At 37.9% G+C, this 24,649-nt stretch overlaps 1 long non-coding RNA gene across 1 annotated transcript in view; it reads left to right on the top strand.

Annotated features, from left to right (window-relative positions):
• Positions 1-814: 814 nt before the first annotated feature.
• Positions 815-24,649, top strand: part of LOC119253743 (uncharacterized) — a 147,961-nt gene continuing 124,126 nt past the window's right edge. Inside the window, exon 1 of the long non-coding RNA XR_005127201.2 lies at positions 815-1,099. This is a non-coding gene — a long non-coding RNA (uncharacterized LOC119253743). The remainder of the gene's footprint in view (positions 1,100-24,649) is intronic.

Below are 24,649 nucleotides of genomic sequence, written 5' to 3'. Positions count from 1 at the left end.
GAAAAGGGTCACAAACAAGTGGACAAGCCCGGAAGGAAAAGAGCAAAATCAACATCAAGATAAAAGCTGCCATTGTCACCTCCCCACGGGTCTCACCCACATCTGTGTCACCCAGTCCACGACCAAAAGACAAGCGCAGTTTCTTCACGTGTCTCTAGGCTCCATGCACCTCCTCCAGGTCTCCTTGCTCCATCCTGCTTCCTTCCTCAGTCTCTTCTTCTGCTTCTTCTCTCCCTGCTCAGCTCCACCCTCCCTTGGGTGGGGCAGGGAACCTCCCCCTTTCCTGGGGACCACCCTGTTGCATGTCCACTCAGTAGCTTTCCCATTCACTGAAGATGCCAGAGTCAAGGGTCTCCCATTTCTAGCCACTTCCATTGTTGTGTGTCTGCTAACCCTCAGCGGCCAGTTCGGCTACCATTTTTCTTACCTATGGGTGCTGCATTCCTATACAAGGTCAGAACTGCCCAGTCAGTCAGGTATAGGAGCCCAACCCTGTAAAGTGCCTTTCAAATCAATTAAGAGCAGAAAGCTTGATCACTCTGGGAAGGCTATTCATCACAAAGTAAGACCAAGAGCCTCAGGGGGTGGGGTTTGGGGGTGTGGGGGTGTGGGGTTGGGGGGTGGGGGGGTGGGGGTGGGGGGGGCTGTTGACAAGGAACCCCAGAAACTGATCAGTAGAATGCTTTGTTGATAAGATTGAAACCAGGCTGGGATCTAAGGCTTGATTTCAATTACAATACCAAACGCCTCAAGCAGATGAGAATGCCTAAGGGGCAGACTCCCGCCCCCTGAAACTATAGATGACAGAGCACACTTTTTAGTTTCACCCTTCCCTTTTCTCTTAGTCCTCCTTCCCCTTACAACTGATGCTGGGTAATTCTTCTATCAAGCAAAAGGCCAGTATCTTGCTCTTGAAGCAGCATTCTGCATCCTACAGCCTGCTCCACGACTTCCATTTGTCAGTGCAGTGTTGGCAACGCAACACACAGTGATAAAATATTTTTTTGTTTCGAACCCTATTTCTCATTTCCTGCCCCACCCCCACCCCCATGGGAAACAGGATGGACTGCTTGCTGATCACTAAGAGACAACACTTCAGGTAAGAAAAGATTATTATTTTTCTTTCAACACCTAAGCTAAAAAGGATAAACTGATCATATTATTCTTTTCCCTTTTTCTTTAAAGTTGCATTATTAGTAGCATCTCTCTACGTTGGCCTAGGTGGGATTCATGAAAAATTAGAATCTGACTTTCACCAAATACATTGAAAAAACTCATAATTCTCATCTGTGGTTTTTAACATCTTAATTTTAAAAACTGCAAAATATGGCTGGTAGCTAAACCACTTACAAAAGTACTTTTTTAGTTCGTACCTAAAAGATAGGTCCATGAATTGAATACATTGAGATTTGTGTCTAGAAATAATTTCATCCTCTCTTCTTTTCAACTAGCTCTTTTCCCCACCACTATAAATTTTATTTGCTGTCAAATTAAAATATGAGCTTTTGATGGTTATCATCAATTGAGGCGCAATATGAAAGTCATTTTAAATTTAAGTCTGTACAGTTTAACTGTAACAGAGAATTAAAAACAAAACAAATACCACTTTAATAAATGGATTCATTTTTTTTCATGTTCTGAGTCAAAGGCATGCATAATTTTGCCTAGCTGTAATCATGCTTTCATTTAAAAACCGAACAGAGGGAGGGATGTTTTCCTATTCTGGTGGTTGGAAAATGGAATCTTAGGCTAGTTTCATTGACCGCCCAGTATCCTCATGTGAAAACGGAGTGAGGTTTCTTTCTTCCAGATTCCCTCCCTCACACTTGAAACTCAAAGCTTTACTTTTGAGTACAGGCTGGGTGGCATAATGGTCTCTGTCAAAGGGAGAGTTTCACTTAACATTCACGGAAAGTTGAGCAGGAGTAGGTGACAGTGAGGACTACTCAGAAACTAGCTGAAGTTCAGACTGTGGCTCTGTGGACATTGACTCAGCCATAGATCCTGAGTTTTGAGTCTTATGTTTTATCTAAAAACAAATGAAATTAACAATATATACAAGTAAGAGGCATTGTCAGAATGTAAATTAGTAGTAATTGAGAAAGCAAAAAGATATAATGGAAAATCAGTAGTAAGTATACAACTAGACACGTGAATTCCTTTAATTAATTAATTAACTAACTAATTAATTAATTAATTTTGTGGGAACCTCGCTGGCGGCTGGGGAACGAAGCGGCGCTGCAGAGGCTGCGGGCAGCCTCAGCCTCACAGCCCAGCGCTCAACCGCTGGGCCACCAGGGGAGGCCCTGAATTCCTTTAATTTAATAAAATGTAGTTCTTTCCCCCAAACGCAAGACAGTTGATCAAGGAAAGTTCTTCTGGATAAATATCCAAAAAGAATAATCTTTACAACCCTAAAAAAACTTAAATGTCCATTTTCAGGAACAACGCCATCTCCCATAGAGCCTTACTACACAAAGTGTGTTTCTTGTAAACAAACAAACAAAAAAAGAAAACACTGGCCTCATCTTTGAGTTTGTTAAAAATGCAGAATCTCAGTTTTACCTTAATTCTCTCCAACCAAATTTGTCACTTTAACAAGGTCGACCAGGGATTTGTTAACTTCACCTTAAAGTGTGTGATGCCCTGTACCTGAGCACCCTGTGATTAGACACACTTCTCTCTATGTCTCCCTGAGGGATATCCTGGTGAAATTCAGTCTATGAATTTTGTTGGTGTGATTCAATCCGGGGGAACTGGTGAAAAATTATCCATTTGTATGAATAGCCCATCCATTCTTCGGATAATTTCCACAAACCCATCTTTTCACGGGCAAAATTTTTACGTTAATCAACAACTGTTTTCCACTTGTATTTTTCAAGAACCTGAATTCGATTTGTACTTTTTGGGGTCCTGAACATAGTGGGGAACCTGACAGGGACATAAAATGTACAGAAGACCTCTCTGCCTCCAGACAGAAATTGGCAGGACCAAAATTATTAGAAAAGTAGTTTTTAAATCCTGGATGGTGGACCATGGAAAATGTAATGGGTCGTTATCAGTATGGAAAAATAAAACATACCTGTTTAGAATAGAAAAAAATGGAGTGGAATATAAACTGTAAGAGCAGAACTTCTAATAAGGGAAAGTTTTGTTAAACTTAAGTTCCAATTAAATATATGTGTATGTATATACATATATAATCTATGCTATATATACTACATATTATGTAGTATGTGTGTACATATATGTGTGCAGCATTTCTCAATATAAAATGTAGTTGATGTTTTTTGTTTTTACTGTGACCACCAGTTAAAAGTTTGAAAATCATTGCCTTAGAATATACCTTTGAATGTAATATTACGGAGAGACATTTAAAAGAGTTTCACTCCCTGTGAAACATAATAGGAAAAATGTCTTAATTGCCAAGAGTCGTAGACTATATTTTGCATTAAAATTTTGAGATGAAATCTATGATATTATGTTATGTTTTCTACACAAAACCAATATTTACAATTTATACAAGGAATGTAAAAGAAAACCCACCTTTTGCTCAATGTTTCCTCAGACACATCAGTGCCTGGCTTAGTTTTTGGAAATATGGATTTTGAGTATGAAATGGAATTTTGGAAAAATTAGTTTCATGATTCCTGAATTGTGATGGCTATCCATCATCTGGACAATCTTCTGTCCAATTTATAAAAGACAGTCAGATTTAAGACTTCCCCATAAAACGTGTGCATGACGTCTCCCCTATAAATAAACATTTTATTAATGGAGCACAAAAAGATTGGATACATTCTTAATCTATCTTACATATATTGCACACATATTTAATTTGATTTATCAAATTCACATGAGCTTGCTGCATTTAATGGCAAGAAACATTTTGTTTTTTTCCAACCAAAATTTGTAGATAATAGTGTAGAGAAATCCATCTTACCACAGAGAGGTCCTTCTTCCCCATAAAAATAAAGTAGAATTATTTATGTTTACAGCTTTGAATTGTGTGCCGAATGTTCTAAGTTATGTGATTCAGATTTTTATTTCTCTTAAAAAGAGCTATTGTATAGAAATTTATGGATCAAAAGCCAATGTGGTATTATATGTTTGGAATCAGGAACTTGTGCATGTAAAGTTGTTTTTAAAAAATAAAGTAATGTTCTATTAGAATCAGGTATTATACTTTGACTTACATGAAGTAAGAGCTGTTAATTGTTCCCTTAGCTATAATATTTGCAGTAGTAGTTTTCTTTCCTTTACTAAAAGCTCAATTCTTTCTTTTTGATGAGCATTAAAATATTAACTTTAACATTAATGTTATTAATATGACTATATTTTATATATGTTCTTGCACATATCTAAAAGTACTCCTTAAATAATTTGAAAATACTTTCAGTTTGTCAAAACCATTAACAATGTTTTAACACCTGATTTTTTTTTTTAACAGATAATAACTTTGGAATAGTTTCCAGAGAGAACAGATAGATAATATAATCAAGATCTTTTTTTTTGGCATTATATATATATATCAAGGTGACATCAGAGAGATTTCTATGTAATATGCACACAAATTATATTGAAACAGTCGCATTCATGTTGGCTGGTTACAGTAAATGTTACCAGAAGGAACTTTCCTTATGGCACATGGGAGGGAACACTTGGCTGAACTATGCGTGTTACAGAAACACAACCCCTTAAGAAGAGAAGCCCGAAAGCAATCTGAATTGGAGGTTCACGTTGATAGAGAAACTGTAAGATAGCAGAGGATAATGCACACCCATCTGATTATCTGGTCACTGTTAAAAATCATTAAGCTATTTCTTAAACTCATGATTCAGAAGGTTAGCATCTAAGCAAAAACACAAACACTTCTGTCTCTCAGCAGAGCAAAACAAGTTAACAGTACAACACAACTCTGTGAGGTTCAAGGTCTAAAATAGCCAGCTGTAATCCTTTCTGGTTGATTTGCAAATAAATTATATTTACCATATTAGGAAAAAAAATTGCCTTTCTGAGTAGAAGTGAAAGGAGAGTTATGCACTGAGTATGAAGAGCTTACTCTTCAAGAGGAATGCCAGTTGTTTTAAAATGTAGGGTGTGTGAGCATATGTGTGTGTGTTTGAAGGGGACCACAAGGTTTTCTCCATTTCCCCTAAAAAGAAGTTAATTTTCTGCAGTGTCTAAGTTAAATTGGGATGTCTTTACTTCATGGAGCTATGGAGACCTAATTGTGCCTGGGCTATGATGGGTAATTTTCAGGTTTAAATCTCTTTTGAGTTTTTGGATGCATTGGTGATTATAATTGCCACTCACAGCTGGAAGGTTGAAAAGTTCCAATGAACAATTCATTCATTGTCTTGTTCACATCTGGGTTAATGTTTCCTTCTTGGAGAACTCTGCACCACTCTGTTCTTTGCCTCTTGCCACAAGATAGCAATGCCAATTTCCCTGTGTTTACTTGGAAGCTTTTGAAGCTGATGTATCGGTGCTAGCCACAAATTAATGGAATTCTTTCCAGCTGCAATGTTTTCAGATATTTAAACAATAAGCCAAAAACACTGAGCTGCTTTTCTCTACTGTGTACCAGTCTCAATGATGATATAAATACAATTACTGGTTGAAATGACTATAGCACTTAAAATCTGTCAAAGTAGATAAAACTGTTACGGAAAACGATGGGTCAAAAAGAAGTTTGTTTGCTTTTTTGTTTTTGTTAATCTGAAGTCAGAGGGCATATTATTTCAGAAGAGATTGCATTAAAGAAGTAAAAAACACAAAGGTTCACAGGAAAGAAACTGAATGGTAAAGAGTTCAAGATCTCAAGTTGGGAGTGCAGTTTCCTTCTTGGATTTCTTTCTAGTTTGCATTAGAATTAACAGCATTGTTTCAGCTCTGTTATAAGGTTAATCGTTGGAAAAGAACTCTGGGTTGAGGAGATGTTTTGGTAGCCTATTAGTATTCATCTTGAAATGGATCTCTGTCTGGATCAGAAATCTGTCTGAAATGGATCACCTGGTTAATCTGATAACAGACCCTCTGGTGAATTAGGCCATCTTGTGCAAATGGAAAGGAGGCAGAAGATACATAGAGCAGTGAGGAAGTCTGCAATGTTATCACCTTAAGATGAAAGAATGCGTGGTCTGGTATAACTGAACTGATGGACTCTTTGGAATAATAATTTTTTTTAAAGATTCATTTTTTTATGCTTACAAGAACTGGGGCACAGGCCAGAGGTGCAGGGGCAGAGGGTAAGAGGATCCACTAGAGAGTGGGGAACAGAACAGGCAGACTGACTGAAATACACTTGCTGAGGGGAGCAGTGGGCGAGGCAGGAGAGGTCTGCTGTGGCATGTGGGTATCTCCCTGGCTGGCTGGGGATTGAACTCGTGCTGCAGAGACTATGGATAGCTTCATAGTGCTGTGCTTAACCCCTTGAGCCACCAGGGAGGCCCTGGAATAATAATTTTTGACACATGTTTTAAAATCCATGCTGACTCTGTTTCTTGTCCCTGTTGGCAGGTTCAACATACTTGTTGGCTTGAGTTTATCCCAAAATTCATCTGACTATCAGTTAATTTCTTTGGATAAATCAAATCCTTTTTGATTGTTGGAGAAGTCTAATTTGATAACTATTGCTTTGACCCCAGAATTGTCCTTTACAATTGCCTGAGGAGATATATAAAATATTCATGCTGGGCCTCACTCTCATAGATTCATACTCAATTGCTGTGAGGTGAGACTTGAATATGGGTAGTTTTCAATACTTTCCAACATGATTACAATATCTAGCTGAGATTAAAACTACTGCTCTAAACAAATCAAAAAAGAACTTGAACGATAGATGTATTTGAAATTATAGATGTAATTTAAAGAGCTTTTACTTTTTTGTATGTATGCTTGTGTAGTATTTTATTTTAGCCTTTGTTTACATCCTTCCTACAAAAGTCACTTACTGTCAAGAAATATCACACAATTTAGGTGAAAAAGTAACTGGCAAAAATTGTTTCCTATAGGAATTTAAGTTGAAAACTTTATTAAGAAGTTGAAAGTACAAGGTATGTAGATACAAATATTTTAGAAGAGCAAGAAGAACATTGTGTACATGATTCTCTTTGAATTCATAACTTCATCAAATTTTACACTTTAGTGTTAGAATTGGACAAAATATGCATGTGTTCCAATTGCTGCATTGAAGGAAATGATTCATCTCTTGCAAGGGGGGAGGAATGGTAAAATATATACATGAAATAATTAGATAGAAATAAAACATAAATCATGTAGAATAGAAGTGAACATGGGCCAAAATTTACAGCATGATTTCAAGTTTGCCCTTGAACTCATATTCTTTCATTAATATTTTTGAACGAGGACTGAAACAAAACATGCATGACTCTGAAAAACTGTAAATATACAAAGTTCAAGTTTGTATATTAACAGAAGAAAATAATCACTTATAAAAGTTCTAAGGAAATGAAGGGGAAAAAAAGCATGGGCACATTCAAAGCACTGAGCAGTAGTGGAGTTGCTGGAAAATGTAACAGTCCTGAAATATGATGATGTCCAGCAATCTGGTCTAAAATATCTGCCTGGCAGAAATTCTCCTTTTAAGCCTAAATTTGATGAAATCATATGGTTATAAATCAAGTCCAGAATGGAAATCAGTAAATGGGCCACATCCTCCCCATGGTTTTGAAAAACTCTATTCTGCTTTTCCCAAGAAATGTCTTGATCATGAGTGATTTGTGATTTTCAAATCTAAACATTATTCAAATCAACAGTATTTTCAGTTGCTATCTAAACTTTTTAATGCAGAATCAGAAATTTCATGAAGCCTCATGAGAAAATGAGCCTTTGATTCACACCGTTTCCTCAACATCACAAATGTCTGATCCTCAGCTTCCACTTAATGACACATACACTATCCTTTTTTTCCACTGGTATCAACTCAATTAAGAAAATATATTGATGTAATGACTTTGATTGCTTTTGCTTTTCTTTATATTCCACAAATGAATGAAATCACACTTATAGTCAGAATTTTGTAAATGTTCAAGTTTGCTTTAGTTCCTCAACCTCACTTAAGGCTTTTAGAATGATGGAAATGCTAATTGTTCTCTTGCCTACATTTTTTAACTGTCCATGATCTCTACAAACATCCCCATCTACTGCATCACAGCCTCACTACCCTTTCTTCTTCTGGCAAGCTCCCTTATATTCTTCAGAATTTAGATCTAATAAAATCTCTCTGTAAAATTTTCCTCATACCCACCCACCCCAGACACAGTTAAGTTCTTTGTACTTTGCATATGGTAAACTGTTATGAACCAAATCACACCATTATTTTATAATTTATGTCAGTTAGCAAATTAAATTTTCTATTTTAGTGTAATTAAATTGATTTCAAGTTTTATTTAATTAGTTGTAGTTTTAATTAAATTATTTTTATATAAGTAACCTCTGTTCACTAGAGAGGAAATAAAAAATTGAACAGAAAAGAAAAAAATCACCTATAATCCTACCAATCAGAGATATTACTTAAATACCAGGGACATATCCTTCCAGACATTCCTCTGATACTATTGAATTTAGGTTGTTTTCAGATATTTGCTTTTTTAATTAATTAATTTGTTTGTTTGTTTTTAAAGATTTTATTTATTTATTTATACAAGCACTGGGTACAGTCAGAAGCACAGGAGGGTGAGAGAATTCACCAGAGCCAGAGCAGGGAGCAGAACAGGCAGAAAGACCGAAGTACACTGCTGAGGGCAGTGGAGGCAGGAGAGATCTGTGCACCATGTGGGACCCTAGCCGGTGGCCGGGGATTGAACCGGCACTTCAGAGGCTGCGGCAGCCTCGCTGCCCAGCGCGAAAACCACTGCGCCACCAGGGGAGGCCCTATTTGCTTTTTTAAAGAATTGGTTAATACCCTAGTAGATACACCTCGGTCCACTTACCCAATTATTTTCTTAAGCTAAATTTTGAGATGTTTTATGTTTTATTATGATATGAAATTTTTAACCTCCTGATATGTACTCTAAATGAAGATCCAGAAACGTTGTCCCCAAATTACTCTCCTTTTATTTTTTTTTTATTTTTATTTATTTATTTATTTATTTTTTTTATAGAGGCATGCTTTTTATTTATTTATTTATTTGTTTGTTTCATTTATACATGCACTGGGTACAGTCAGAAGCGCGGGAGGGTGAGAGAATTCACCAGAGCCAGAACGGGGAGCAGAGCAGGCAGAAGGACCGAAGTACACTGCTGAGGGGAGCAGCGGGCGGCAGGAGAGGTCTGCGCGCCATGTGGGACCCTCCTCCGGTGGCCGGGGAGCAGCCGGGGATCGAACCGGCGCTGCAGAGGCTGCAGGCAGCTTCGCAACCCAGAGCTCAACCGCTGCGCCACTGGGGAGGCCCTCTCCTTTTAGAGTATGAGATATTCTGTATGCTATGAAGATACTGTTTATGTTTCTGTCTTACCTGAAACACAGAGAATATTTTTTATTTATTTTGCATTTCAGTGCTTATAACACTTTCTGGCTCAGTTGGTCCTCAAGATTTGTAAGAAGTCTAGATGGGAGGAATAAAAGTTAATTTATTTTCTCCATTAAAGCAATGTACCTAATCTCAGATTTTCAAATCACAGTTGAGAGCGCCATCTCTTAGACAGAAGGTTGAATTGTTGACTGTTTCTTTATCTCTTCTGTGTCTTCACCCTGTGATCAGCTCATTGAAGACATAGTACATTTCTCCTCTCTTGGGTTTGGGACTCAGCCCTCCTGGCTTTGTCCAATATAATGACAGTGGAGGTGACACAACATTTCATTTGCAGCCCAGGTCTTCAGTCTCGAGAGATTTCACTGCCTTTTTTGTCCCTTCCATTAAAGCACACCCTCCCTGTCACAGCTGCCCCTTTGGCCTGAACTGCAGAATACGACATGGGGAAATGAGATCTGAGCAAGCTGGACTTTTACCCTGCAGCTGAATCCCCTCAGCTGGCAGGCCCCAGGAAGCAGAGTCTCCCCAGATACCACAGGTTAAAAGCATTTCTGCCCTAGCCTAACCCAGCCTAGATTAGGCAAGTCCCAATAAACCTGCAGTCTTTGTGGGCAGTAATAAATCATTGTAGCTTAAAGCTACTGTGCTTTGCGATGGTTCGTGAGAGAGTTGATAGCTTTTCTCATGTACTGCTCCCCAAGTCCACAGACATCTCTCAAATCTATTTTCCTTCCCTTTTCCCCAACTATGAAAAAATTAAAGCAGACATCAGTGGTGACAGGTTTTGGTCTTTCCTTTATAATGAGAGACTCATGACATCATTTGGATGTCAAGACTTATGGACTGTGCGGTGGAAAGATATTGATTCAAATCGAGCCTCCACCCATGACAGTTGTTTGACACATTGCGCTTAATGTGTGTGAATTTTAGTTTCCTTTTCTCTAAAGTGAAGGTAATGAGAGATCTTTCTCATGGTTCCACAGTGAAAAATAAAAATATACCCAAAAATGCATCCTTGAATATTAGTCAATTCATCTAAATACACTTTCTTTGAAATATGATAGTTAGTAATGGGTACATTTACATATTTGATAGTGGCTTAAATTTTTTTTTTCCCTCACTCTTTTTTTTAAGACTGTTTCCTTGACTCTCTTAGATCTAAAGGCATTTCCTTGGGTTCATACTGGAGTATTAGTAAAATAAAATAAAGATCAAACATTCACTATCTGACTTTAGTTACAGAGTCTAAAAAGTGTGAAAGACAGTAAGTTTTTGTGATTCTTGTTTGCATATAGCTGAGAAGTAAGCATTAAGTGTTGAGTTTTCTTAAGGTATTCAACAATAAATACAACAACACAAAATAGCTGCCAAAAAAAATAAAGGTTTCATTTTCCATAGAGTCCTGCAATTTAAAAAGATAGTTAGCCATGCAAAAGTAATTCACTTGAGTCCTAAGATGAATTTTGGGGGAAAAAGTCCTTAGGGTATCAATAATATTACTTAAAAAGAATAGGATAATGTGTTTTTTTTTTTTTAAATTAGATGTCTAAAAGGTATTGACTTTGAAATGAATTGGCACCAGGGTGAGGGTATTTCAGGCTAAGTTCTCTTAGTGAATCTAGATTCAGGGTGAAGGTTATTTCAGGTTAAGATCTCTTAGCGTAATTCCATAGGTCAGAGAGCATGAGTGACCTTCTGTAGGGATCTATAAGTAACCCAACAGGAATAGCACATAGAGATTGGGTTGGAGCAAGATAAGAAGTGAAATTAGAGGAGCTGGGAGCTGGAGTTCATCTTCAGAGAAATAAGGGACCCCCCTGAGCAAGCTTAGGCTACGTAGGCAGATGTTTGGTCAAGAGACCATTCTGGTTGTGGTATGGGGAAAGACTAGAGAATTAAGTCTATAGGTGAGCACTGTGTGCAAGCTTCTGTAATTGATCAAGTAATAGGGGGATGGTGCAGTTATAAAGGAGGTGGTCCAAGGGAATCCATTCAGGCAGAAATAGAAGAGTCAATCTGGAAGAGGGCCTCAGCTAGTGCAGGGAGTCAGGTTCTGCCTCCAAAGAAATGGGGCAGAATAGAGTTACGTGGGATAATCAAGAGCCTTTATAAATGCTAGAGGGGAATTCAAAACCAAGACAGGGACTGCCACACAATGTGAGTCCAGGGTAAAGACTTACACTATAGAAACTCCAGGGTAGGCCATTTAGTGGGTGAAGGGACTTAGCATAAGATGAGAAGGTCTGAATCAAGTAGATTTCAGACTTCAGGTTTCAAGCTATGATAGACAGGTTTGGGAGCAGTGTGACCGGTCCTCCCCATCATCTTTTTAGGAAATTTTCCAAGGCAACAGGGCTGCTCACTGTTTTTGGCAGCATGCTGGGTAGGCATTACTGTATGGCTCTCAGGTTTATGGTACAATCAAGAACTACCCATACTTAAGGAATAATCCTTTCCATTGTAACATAACTCCTAGAGGGGCCTCCCTGATGGTGCAAGGGGTTAAGACACAACCTATGAAGCTGTCAGCAGCCTCTGCAGCACAAGTTTGATCCAGTGCTAGGGAGCAACACGCATGATGCAGCAGACCTCTCCTGGCTTGCCCACTGCTCCTCTCAGCAGTGTATTTCAGTCAGTCTGCCTGTTCTGTTCCCTACTCTGTCTCTGGTGAATCCTCTCACCCCCGCACCTCTGGCCTGTACCACAGTTCTTGTATGCATAAATAAATCTTAAAAAAAAAACCTCCTATAAAATTGGGAAATATTATTTTTCCTCTCTTCTTTACATTGAGTTTTTAAATCCTCTATAGTTTCTTCACTGAGTTCAATTAAGAGCTTTAATAGTAGACCACATTTTCCAAATATTTGATCCAAATTCTGGCTCATGTAGGGAATTGAATGATTTTGATTCCAGTGATTTTTATCCAACTATGAAGTTCATGGTATAGTCTTACATTCAACAAATTATTCTTTGGATTTGAATCATTATAATTGTAAATGTTCTTTAAAATAGGCACACATTTAAGTAAAATACATAATCAGGTCTCTGTTTTAATATGTAACCAAGTTTAATTACATTTTTCCCAGCAATGTAATGATTTTAAAGAATGTAAACATTTAACTCTAAAGCTATCAGGCATTTTTGCAATTAAATTTGCTTTAATTAGAATATATTTAATGTTATAGGGTGGGAACTGGATAGATCAGAAAATAGACTTTTATATTTGAAAAAATATTTTATATTTTTTCATATTTTACTTTTATATTTGAAAAAATGTAAACCAGATACTTATTTGGTTCAAAGCAAAAAATAACCTGGAGTTTAAGCTTAATAATTCCATGAAGAACATATTTTTTTGAAGATTATGTGGTGTTTAAACAAGAGGTTAAATCTAGCCCACATTAGCTTAGCACTCCTGGTACTTTCTACAGTCTTTTTTATAAAAACATACTTTATTACCTCATGTCTCAGTGTGAACCATTCAAAAAATAAAATGACAATGGTATTTGAAATATAGTTTAGTTGATTTTATATTTTTACTGACACTGTGGGACTTGTAATGTATCTACTACAATTTTCAAAGCTTTGGATAAAATGCATGATTGCAATAGAAGAAAATGAAGTCTATTTTTATCATTAAACTTATATCAGAAAATTGTACTCAGACCAATTGAGACCTGCTTGGTTTGCTAAATCATTGAACATCCGTACTGTGATACTATGTTAAGCATTTCTGGAAGTTTAAATGTTAAGGAAAAATTTGTGGGAAATAGGTTAATGTTTCATGAGTGACTAGTATACCTGGTTATCCAGTAATCTCTCCTTTCCTCACTTCCTGTGAGTAATTTGTTGTTAGTAAGCTTTGTTAATCTTCCTATTCTGAATCCTGCATTAAAAGCTACTTATCCTCAAAGTAAGGAATAGATATAATTTTAAAAGTGGAGGGAGGGATAATAGGCAATTTGGAGCTCATGGAGAAAAATGCAACTTAATCCTATTGGAAGAAATAAGGAACAGAATATTACTTCCATATGAGAAATAAAGGTCAAAGGTGGGATTTTAAAGGGAAAAATGCACCTTTAAAAGTCCAAGGATGGTGATGGGCAGGACTGTCTTGTTAGAAGAAAAAAACTAGTATAACTTGAAATATAAGAGAGACAAGGTATGGGCTTGAAGAGGAAATGAAGGGTCATCTTTCCAAATGACGGGATAAAGAATCTTTTTTTTTCACATCTCCTCTCCTGAGGTTCTCAGAAAGGCACAAAAGAAGTAGAGTGAGAAACCTAATCTTTGAATAAACTAGGAGATTTTTTTTGGAACCCTAAGTAAGTAACAGGCAGAGAAAATGTAAATGCTTGTATGCTTGTATGTGGTGGATAGTCGGTTTAGGAAGTTGGTAGAAGTGATTTAGGAAAAAGGAAAGCAAAACCAAAATGATTTTGAGGCCAGGGCTGGCAGGTGATGGCACCATTCAAGTGCAAAAAGGTAAACTTGTGACAGATGTAGTCACAAGTTAAGGAATGCTGACATGACCAGAAATTTAAAATCAGAAAGTGGTTAAGGAATTGGCAGGAGAGATGAGGTAATGATGAATTGATGAACTGAAATAAAATATTTGAAAAATCATTTAGAGGAACAAGTAAACTTTCAGCCTTACAATCATCATTTGCAATAAAAAGACAAAAATTCCTCCAACTCCCCATGTTTGCAAGAGCCTACAAATGTATTCTCTTGAGCAATTGAACCAGAAAAATCTCAGAGATTGGGGATAAGAGATAAAAGGAGGATGAATTTTGGTGTTCTATTTATCAAAAGGTAAGAAACAATTTCAGACTTCTAGTACTGTTGTTAAACATATCCTTTCCCAGACAGAATATTGAAGATTCTCTTCGTGAAAAGATAACATTATCCCAGAAAGAAGACCAGTAAATACATACAGTCTTCCAGAAAATCTAGTCATCATTTCATCTGATCACCTCAGAGTCAAACTTACTAATGTCTGAGTCCCATAAATATACATGTACTTAGATCAACCATTCAGTGTTCTGCTGTACAATGTAAATGGATCTGGGCAATATCAATGACTTTGGGAAAATCCATTACAGAAAGGATAAATACCAAAGCAAATTGGAAAAAAATCAAAGTAAGGAGAAGCAATACAGAATAGAGAAAGAAAACATTAATTATTATTATCTCAAAAAGAAACATGGAGATATTGTACCCAATGCATATTAAAATGTTGCTAAAATTAGACAAATCAAAGAATAAGAAAGTACACAGAAATTTTAAAAATTCGGTAAAATGTTGCAAGATAAAACTGAGGAAAATATCTAGAATATAGAGACAAAAAGATGAGGATATGTATGGTAGTCATAATAAAGTGACAAGAATATTATCAGATTACTTTGGGTGATCTGACATTCAACTAATAAGAGTTTGCAAAAATGAGAACAGAAAAAATAGTGAGGGCATTATTAATCAAGTAATAGAAGAACATTTCTCAGAACTAATTACATTAAACTGCCCCATGAAATCTTCGGCATAATGAGTAAAAAGAGTCATTACCCAGCAATATTGTCACGATATTTTAAGAAACCAGCAGAAAAATGGTAAAGCTTCAAAAGGTGAAAAAAAAAAAAACAAGGTCTGATAAAAAGAATTAGGCATAGAGATGGTATCAACAAAAATAGAAAAATTGTGCATGCAAATGATTCGTCAACCATACTACAATAGCTAGCAAACCTGCCATTCAAGTGTTAGGCAGACTAAAGGTATTATTACACATACAGTATGAGGGCAGAGCCAGAGAGATGTAGCCATAAGCCAAGGAATGCTGGAACCATTAGAAGCTGGAAAAGGCAAGATTCTCCAATGTGATCACCATAGGGAATGTGGCCCTGCCAGACCCTTAACTTTGTATTTCTGGCATTCAAAGCTGTGAGAGAATAATTTTCTATTGTTTTATGAAGCCAAATTAGCAATTTGTTACGGCAGCCTTAGGAATAATCACATGATTACGCATAGTACTCTATTGAACACTGAGTAAAGATTGATGAATTTTGGGCCTCCCTGGTGGTGCAAGGGGTTAAGCACAGCACTGTGAAGCTATCTGCAGCCTCTGCAGTGTGAATTCAATCCCCAGCCTGCCAGGGAGCTACCCACATGGTGCAGCAGACCTCTCCTGGCTCGCCCACTGTTCCCCTCAGCAGCGTATTTCAGATCTGCCTTATCTGCTCCCCACTCTGTCTCTGGTGAATTCTCTCACCCCCCTGAACCTCTGGCCTGTACCCCAGTTCTCATATGCATAAATAAATAAATATTTTTTTTTAAAGCTTGACGAATTCTCCCTGGGCCAATTATGGGGACTCAGGAAATATTTCATAAAGGTAGTGAATTTTAATTTGAATTTGGGAGGATTTCATCACTTAAAAAATAAATAAGATGGACATTGAAGAAGAAGAAACAGTCCAAGTAAAGGTAGAAAAGAGTGTGAAATGCGGTGGCTTCATGTAACAGAAGGTAGCTCCACATCCCTGAGTTGGGGACATGGAGAGGTTTCCTGACTGGTGGGTATGGGAAGTGGGAAGATGCAAAGAAGTCATGCATGTCCCGTAAAAACTCTTGATGTGGTCTGATAGCCAGTGATGATCAACCAGTGGTCTCTTGGTCAAAATGAATGATGGCATCTAGTCATATGGGACCTTGCAGGGATGGAACTGGGAACTAGGAGGTCAGTCAAGAGAATTTGCAATAGTCTGATGAAAGAGAGTGGACTTACAGGGTAAGAATAGAGTTAGGGTAAGAAACTTGGTTAGATGTTGACAATGAGGGAGAAGAAAATCAAGAATGACTCATAAGACTCTAGTTCCTAGGTCCTGTGGAGAAAGTGACTTCGCAAACAGAAATTTCCAATGTCAAAGAGGGAACCATTTTTGAAGCTATAAAAAGATATCCCCATCACACAGTTAGATGGGTGAGAAACTGGGATGCCGAGCAATAGGTACCTTTGCAATTTATCAACTGAGTGACCCTGTACATCTCACAAAGATTTGTGAAGCTTCAAAGACATAAAGTTTATGAAACACTTTCCTAACTTTTTAGAAAATGACATGGTTCAAAAAAATATCTTTATAATTGCTCCAGTGGGGAAATGACCATCTGCTGCATATACGGGTGGCTCAAGCCACACAAGTCTGAAACGAGGAGATAGTGGGGCTGCAGGTCCAGACTTGGGGATCCTTAGCAGTCAAGTAGGGGCAGAGAAATTTTCTGAAATCCTGTAGGGAAGGGACAAGAAGAGGGCTAGGCCAAGCAAGGGACACTGGAAAATGGAAAAAAAAATGAAGGAAAGCAGCACTAGGTGGGGAGATAATCAAAGACTGGTACAAAGAGATTCAAGGTGGGAGAGGCATGTCATTGAGTCTTTCCGTAGTTCTGTTAACAGAGATGGCTGTGAGAGGTCTATTAGGCAATAATGATTATGTAACGCTATGTAAGATATTGCCAGAAGCTTTGTGTGTCTTCAGAAGTTGACTTTGCTCTGGTGTTCTTTTTTTTTTTTTTAATAGTAATTCAGTATTGCTTGCAGAGTTGTCCTGAGTGGGGCTTAAAAGTTATATATTGGGAAAACCTATGCTTAAAATCCACTCTTTTCTCTTTGGAGGTGAATGCCCCATGCATAAAAATAAACATTTGAAAATCTACTGTTCCATAGCATTTTAATATATTCACAATGTTGTACAAGCAGTCCCCAAATCCAACATATTTTCATTATCCCAAAAGGAAGTCCCAAGCCTATGGAGTGGTCACTGTTATACTTCCTGCCAGCAGCACCTGGCAACCACAGTCTGTTTTCTATCTATGAATTTATCTAAATTGTGTACCCCCAAAGAGTTGAGAACACTTATCCAAAAAGTACTGGCTCAGAAAGGAAGAGCCACTTTTGAATAGGCAATGTTGAATGAGGTCAGGCTCTCAGCAGTGCACCTTGGAAAGTGAGTCCATAAAGATAAAGGTTGAGAGGCCACACTACCAGTTGAATTTATTAAAATTGGTTTTAATTTGTACCTTAGTTCAAACTGCTCTCAGTGCCAAAAGCCAAATCAAAGGCTGACAATGGTTTGTATAAATTGGCTGATTAATGTGAAAGGTGAGTTCTGGGTTAGCTATATAATAACTTTTAATAAGAGAAGCACGGAATAAGCTTCATTGTTTTTAGGCTTTTATAAAAATACTGTTTTATAATCAGGGAAATTTTGCCCCTAAATGAATACTATTTGTAAATAATCCTCTCTAATTGAAGGCTTAAAATGTCTGGGCAAAACCAAAAATGACTCCCTACCCAGGGTTTAGTAACAGTTAAGGTATTTAAACAGGAGCAGCCTGAAGAATCATCCTCAGGACTGATCTTAGTAAACCTGCAATTACTCATCTTACCAACTAGACTTTCCCTCAGCAAAATGAAGGGCAACTAAAGTGCATTAATCACTTGCTGATGACTCAAGATAAACAAAAACCTTATAATCTTCATTTCAAATAGTGTGTGTTGTAGATAGAAGAAAAAAGTCCCTCTTTGGTGTTGATTAACAGTTTGCCCATCAGACCTTTGCCAATGCCATGTTCCACTGCCTATGTCAAGCTTTTGAAAAGTGCATATAAAATAAAGTAAGCTTTACAAACTTAGTGGAATATTAGGAAATACTAATTTTACAGGTGCATATGAGCAAACTGAAGTTTCAAATACCAGATTGCCATTAAACATAATGCACTCCGTATGCAGGGGTGGTTAATTTAATATTAAACCAATAAAACATTTACCAGTGCCAGTGAAAGTTTTGGTTGTTGACAGCAGGCTAGGTGTCCCACAGTCATGCCGTCTTTCTATTTGCAGGCCAATTTTACACAGCTGCTTTCTTCTGGAAATCATGCCTCATTTGAAGCCTTTGCAAGTATGACAAATAGCCTTTCTAAGCCTTAGTGACGGTGGGGAAGCTTGAAAATATTTAGGAACATTTACTAGCTAGAATATGAAGCAAGATTTAGTTCAACTACAGCCTCATTATTAGAGGAAATGCTACCTGCTCTGGTGCATATATCTTCTGCAGGGTACTGCATAAAATTATCACCCTGAGGGCTATGCTAAGTTCAAACTGCATAGAAAATCTAACACAATCCATAAAATGAATAAAATTTTTACGTTTAAACTTAGCTGTCTGAAAAAAAATAAAATAACCTTAGCTGTCTGTTGACTTTGCTCTTCTATTATTGGCTGTCATTTTAGGCATCTTAGACATAAGATAAAGTTCCTTGGATAGGGAGCTTTGACTCTATACAGGAATTTAGAATTTATAGGAAAGTGTAAATAGTAGTACAAGTAAAGAAAAATAATTGCTACTTGTGCTGTCAAACCAAGACTTCAGGTACATAAAACATACTGTGGCAAAGGTAGGGGAATCCACCCAGAGTTTGGGGTGCAGGAAGACAGGTATAGGGTACTGGCAGTAAGTAGGGGCAGGTTGGCAGGGTCCTGTGCACACAGGGATGGCATATTTGGAAAAAAAGTGAACTGGTGTTGCTGAAGTGTGAGTTCATGAAGCGTGGGTAGAAGGAGGTAAGTTTGGATGGACTGAATGGCTTTGATTACAGAGCCTCTTGAACAGGAGTGTGGGTTTTTATTTTTTATTTTGATGTAGGAAATGGCAGGAGGTAGTATGATGAGGATTTTGGGAACATGAAGGTGACAGAAGAAGGAAGTGTTTTGGGAGTTTCCATTATGGAAGCCTCTTGGATTAATTGACATGGAAAGAGTTGAAAAATGCACCGTATGCTTAGAAGATTAAGTAATGAGAGACCTGAACTGGCCTGGAACTGACAGTGATAAAAGGAGTGGAATGTTTAGAGAAACATTTTGAAGGAAGCATTTATAGGATCTGAGGACTTATTGGGTGTAGAGAGTGACATGAGGGCAGGTCCAGGCGGATTCCAGGACATTGAACATAAGCAACTTGAAGAACAAAATCAGAAACCCGAAGAGGAAGTTGACTTTGGTAAGTAAAAGAGGAAATCAATTTTAGCATGTGAGAAAATCCATGTGAAGAGTCCCAGCAATGATTTTGGGGAAATGGATAAAACTTAAAAGACTTGGTCTGGAGAAAGGAAGAATTGGGCTTTTAGTGATAAACTTAATGTAGTATATACACATGTTGATTCCTAATGATGCCCATTGGAAATTTATATAATGTTATAATGTAATGTTACTTTAATAAAAAGGTTAACAAAGGTAAAGATGGGGAAAGCATTCATCTCCCCAAAAGTACAACAGATTCTGTATTATCACCCAAAGAGGCATTTGCTGAAACTATGAAAGTAAATGAGATTCCTGCAGAGAATACACTGTAGTGTACTAGAGACACAACTCCTGTTTGGTTTCTCAATATGTAGTAGTAGAAGAAGTGTAGCAAAGGATGTAAACAAAGAGTGGGCCAGGAGCTAGTGGAAAAGCAAACCTTCTGCTTCAAAACTGCTAATCGCTAGCAATTACTGCATTGAGAGCTGAGAAAATGTCATTGAATTCCTGGGTAAACTTCTGTGAGACCCATGGTTAGTGTGGTGAGGAAAAGGAATCAGTTTCCGGAGATTAAGACATGAGTGGCTGCTGAGGAGTGAAAATCAAAGCAAAAACAGAACCCAAATATTTATTGATTTAGCTATAGCATCAAAGGTACTCATTTTTGAGGTGAGACATGAGCCTATTTTAGATAAGGAAGAAATAAAAAGAGGAAAATACTAAAGACATTAAGTTGGGCATTAACTTGGACACGTGTCATCTTAAGGGTAAAGAATCTAATATTAATAAAGCAGATTATAATTTTTACCAAAACGAGATAATTCCAGATGATGGTTGAAAACTACAGAAAAAGATGTTTATATTAAAATTAACCAGGTTATTTGCGAGAAGGAACTGAACAGCCATATGCACAAATATTCTCAGGTATATAGAGAATATAGAGAATTCTCAGGTATATATCAAGTGGCATAAAAGGTAGAAAACATTTAATGAAGTTCAGTATAACCATTTTGGGGATATTTATTTGAACAAGGAGAACCAACCAATTTCCTCTCACTTTACTGGAATTTCTTAATGCCTGACTAGCACACTCTAAGAAGGGTTTTGAGGTTACTTCCAGACAGCAATCAGAATCACCACAATGAATCAACATGGCTGCCATGAGCATGGGAAGGCCATTGGTAGCTATAGCGCTGTTATCAGGAAGAACTCTGAGGCAATAATGAAAGTGAAGAGCCTAGTTCCTTAGCAAATTTCAGTAAACTTTTGTTTTCAGAGTGACACAGCGACTAAGGGAGAAAGCTAAGGTGAGGAAATCTAGGGTGTAATTATTCAGAGTGTAGACCAGCAGAGGGGCATTGCTGGGAGTGTGTGAGAAATGCAGATTGTTCAAAGTCCACTCCAGATCCACTGATACCAAGCCTTCATTTGAACAATACCCCAACTGGATCATATGCACATCAAGTTTTGAAAATGGCATTGTTTGTGTTTATGCTGACACGATGAGTCATGGGGTAGGTGGGATGAGGGGTCCAGGAAACCAAGAAGAGTTCTTAAAGTCTAGGTTAGTGATTCTCAAACAATTGTCTTCAGACAAGATGCCGCCCAAACAGCTCGGAACTTGTTAAAAATGCAAATTCTTTGGCCCTACCCAGACATATTGAATCAGAAACTCTGGGCTTAGGACTCAGGAATCTGTTTACTCTGTGTGCCCTGAAGTTTGAGAACCATTATTCTAGGTAACCTTTGAAGTGGCACTGTCACAGGTTAAGAACAAGTATAAAAAGTAATAAAAGTTAGTTTAAAAAATTGGAATAAAGGAAGTTACAGAAGTTTAGGAAGCAAAAATTGAAAAAGTAAAAATCACCAATACCATAAACTACTGAGAGCTTAGCCAAATCAACCCAGGTAGGAGACTGGGGCTGTTTGGTGTTCTAGACAAAGCAAGCAGCTGTATAGATAGATTTTTAGCAGTTAGTGGACAAAGCCTTCACTTGAAGGAGTACATAATATTTGAGAAATCAGATTACAAGTGATAAAAGCACTGTACAAAACCATTTACAGATAGGCAATGAAACTGCAAAATAAGCAAGGTAGGTCTGGTCTGGGGGTTGTGGTGGTGGGGGGGGGTTAAAAGGCAGATGATAGCGCTGTCACTCTCAAAGCAGGTCTGTACCTTTGGCAAACCAGTTACATTTGCGTCAGTTACCACACTCATGTGAAAGTAATATGATTACGTTGTTCTCTTTATTTAAACATATATACATATATATAGTGGGTTTATTCATTCAATTGATCAAGGTAATACTATTATTATTTTTAATTTTTTTGAAGTACCATTGGTTTACACCATTGTTAGTATTTTGTAATTATAGGATTTCTCCTCCCATCATGCCCCCCAGATTCAGTCACTACAGTACTCTCACCATCAAAGCACCCATAGTCCTCCATCATAGTCCATTTTGCGCCCTCCCACATTGTCCTCAACCCCCCTCTGGATGCCTCAGTTCTATGGTCAACTGTCAAGGGTTAATTTTTATTTTTATTGAGGTAATGTGGGTTCACATTATTGTTGGTATTTTGGAAGTATAATCACTAAGTGCATCCACCACCAGGTCTATTGTGCTCCCTCCATCTTTTGAAGGATAAATACCCAATGATGACACTTATATGTGGAATATGGAGAAAACAAACTAAGGGTCAGATAAAGACAAGCTTAAAAATTGACCCTTAAAAGCTGAGTATAGAATTGAAGCACCCAAAGGGGGAGAAAGTAGGGGAGGGATTACATTGTTTTAGAAAATCAACTGTGATTCCAACCTCTCTTTCATGTACTGTTGGAAAGCGCTCCCCTGAATCCAAAGGTGTCAAAAATGGACCCAAAGAACATTAGCATCCTTGGAGTTGCCACTATTATTGTCCCTATTATGACTCCCTAGTTACATGTGCCTATTTCAATTTTACTCAATCGAATTAAATGTCATTAAGAATTTTTAGACAGACCATATTCACATGCTCAAGAGTCACCGTGGCAAGTGGCTCCATATTAGGCCACATGGTTTAGGGGACATTTCCACCATTACAGAAAGTTCTATTGGAAGGCACTTGTGTTTCTGATCCAAGATTCCTGATACAGGTGTTGTCAGAATCAGGTTTACTGAGGACATGGTTCTCAGTGGGGCTGAAAGCAGATTGCATCATGAAAGGGATGGGCTTGGGGTCCACAATGTAGCATTATTCACCTACCTGGAATACACATTTTCCAGCTTCTACCTCAGCAACTAGGATATAGGAAACTGAGGGTGTCAAGAGATGAGAGAATTTTATTCATTTCCTTTATTTTTGTCATGGCAGAAGATGTCAAAAAATCACCAGGACAAGATGGTTTTGTCCAAGACCCCAGCATGCTCTTACGCTCTTCATAATTTTATCTGTACAGTTTTATTCTGCTTTGTTTTTGCCAAGGCCAGTCGTCAAAAAAGGTGACTGTACTGTGTTCTCTCTCTGTCTCTCTGTCTCTTTCTCTGTCATTTATATGTATTTTGATAAAGACCAAAGAAACAGTGACTTCTAAACAATGCACTGGCTAGTGGCCAGCAGAGATTGGTGCCTGGCTGAGGGTGACTTTTCAAGTTTGGTTTGAGGTCCTTGCAAATTTTCTGTTTTTAAACTTCCTCGTATGAAAGAGGAAAAAGGCAGAAGGAGAACAGCATTCATCCAGTCTTGCTATATGAATCTCTTTGTGGGGATTTGTTAGGTCCCTTTTCCTTTGCACCAAACATGGCAGGAAAAAAAAAAAAAGAGGGAGGGCCTCCCCGGTGGCGCAATGGGTTGAGTGCAGCGCTGTGAAGCTGTCTGCAGCCTCCACAGCACAGATTTGATTCCCCGCCCGGCCAGGGAGATACCCACATGGCACGGTAGACCTCTCCTGTTCGCCCGCTGCTCCCCTCAGCAGTGTATTTCGGTTAATCTGCCTGTTCTTTTCCCCACTCTGTCTCTGGTGAATCTTCTCAACCTCCCGTGGCTCTGCTCTGTACCCAAGCTCTTGTATAAAAATAAATAAATCTTTTTTTTTTTAAAAGAGGGAAATAAACACACAAAGTCCTGGTATAAATTAACTCAAAAGAGTGTCACCTCTTTGTGCCTTGGGGGTGGGTCTAAAAGCACAAACTTGGAGTAATGGGAAGGCCTCAGGAGGCTTTTGTGCCTTATAATAAGATGGAGATACAAACTTTAGGACTTGACTCTGTAGTTCAGATGTTCTGATCATCTAAAAAGAAATCATTTGATACCTATGAAATAGAACTTTTCAGCCAGAATAATTCCCTGTTTATCATACTGAGGTATAAATCTGCAAATAACCTGAAGTTAGGTAAGTGAATAACTTTCAAACTAAATTATGTATGTATTATATATAATATATTAATATATTATATATACATATGTGTGTGTGTATCTCAAGGAAGTCTAAGATTAGGAAGACGACATAGTCTTGAAATAGCTGTGAGCTATTGACGCAATTTAAGTTAGGAGTTTATGGCGATGTTTCTTGTTTATCCATTGGTGTTATTCCCCTGGGGCAAACATAATTACCTCTGTACCCCCCTTTCTTATGTTCCCCAGAATACTCTCTTCTCACTCTTGTCCCAGGAAGATGAATGTTCTAAGCCTTTCTGATGAGGCTTCCAACATCTTCCCTATGAATCTTTGTGAAAAGCTAAGAGGCCTTTTCCGGGCAATTAGCCACATATAATTTTCCAAATTACATGTTTGGCTCTGACGTGTGTCTCTCCAAAGCTGGTGTGCTATTTGTTTATTTGGTTCAGAACCTGGGGTAGAAAGGAGCCTCTCCTGCTGCAGGTGACCCCTGTGTGTCACTGAGTCACGTTGTGAGCAAATGCAGCACAGAGAGGAGTGGCTTCCCTGGCAGCCCTGTCACAGTGCTCTCCAAGTCTCTATGGAAAATGGGAAGCGAGCTGCTTCTCCTCTTTTCCCTGAGAAAAACGCACTATTCAAATTGGTGTTTCCTATAAGCAATGAATTGTTTTCTTCTGCTGCTTTCAAGATTTCTTTCTTTAAAATT

Source organism: Talpa occidentalis, unplaced genomic scaffold, assembly GCF_014898055.3.
Source record: "Talpa occidentalis isolate TD23 unplaced genomic scaffold, MPIMG_talOcc4v2.1 talOcc4.10, whole genome shotgun sequence".
Taxonomy (NCBI): domain Eukaryota; kingdom Metazoa; phylum Chordata; class Mammalia; order Eulipotyphla; family Talpidae; genus Talpa; species Talpa occidentalis.
This window is presented reverse-complemented; position numbering and strand designations above follow the sequence as displayed.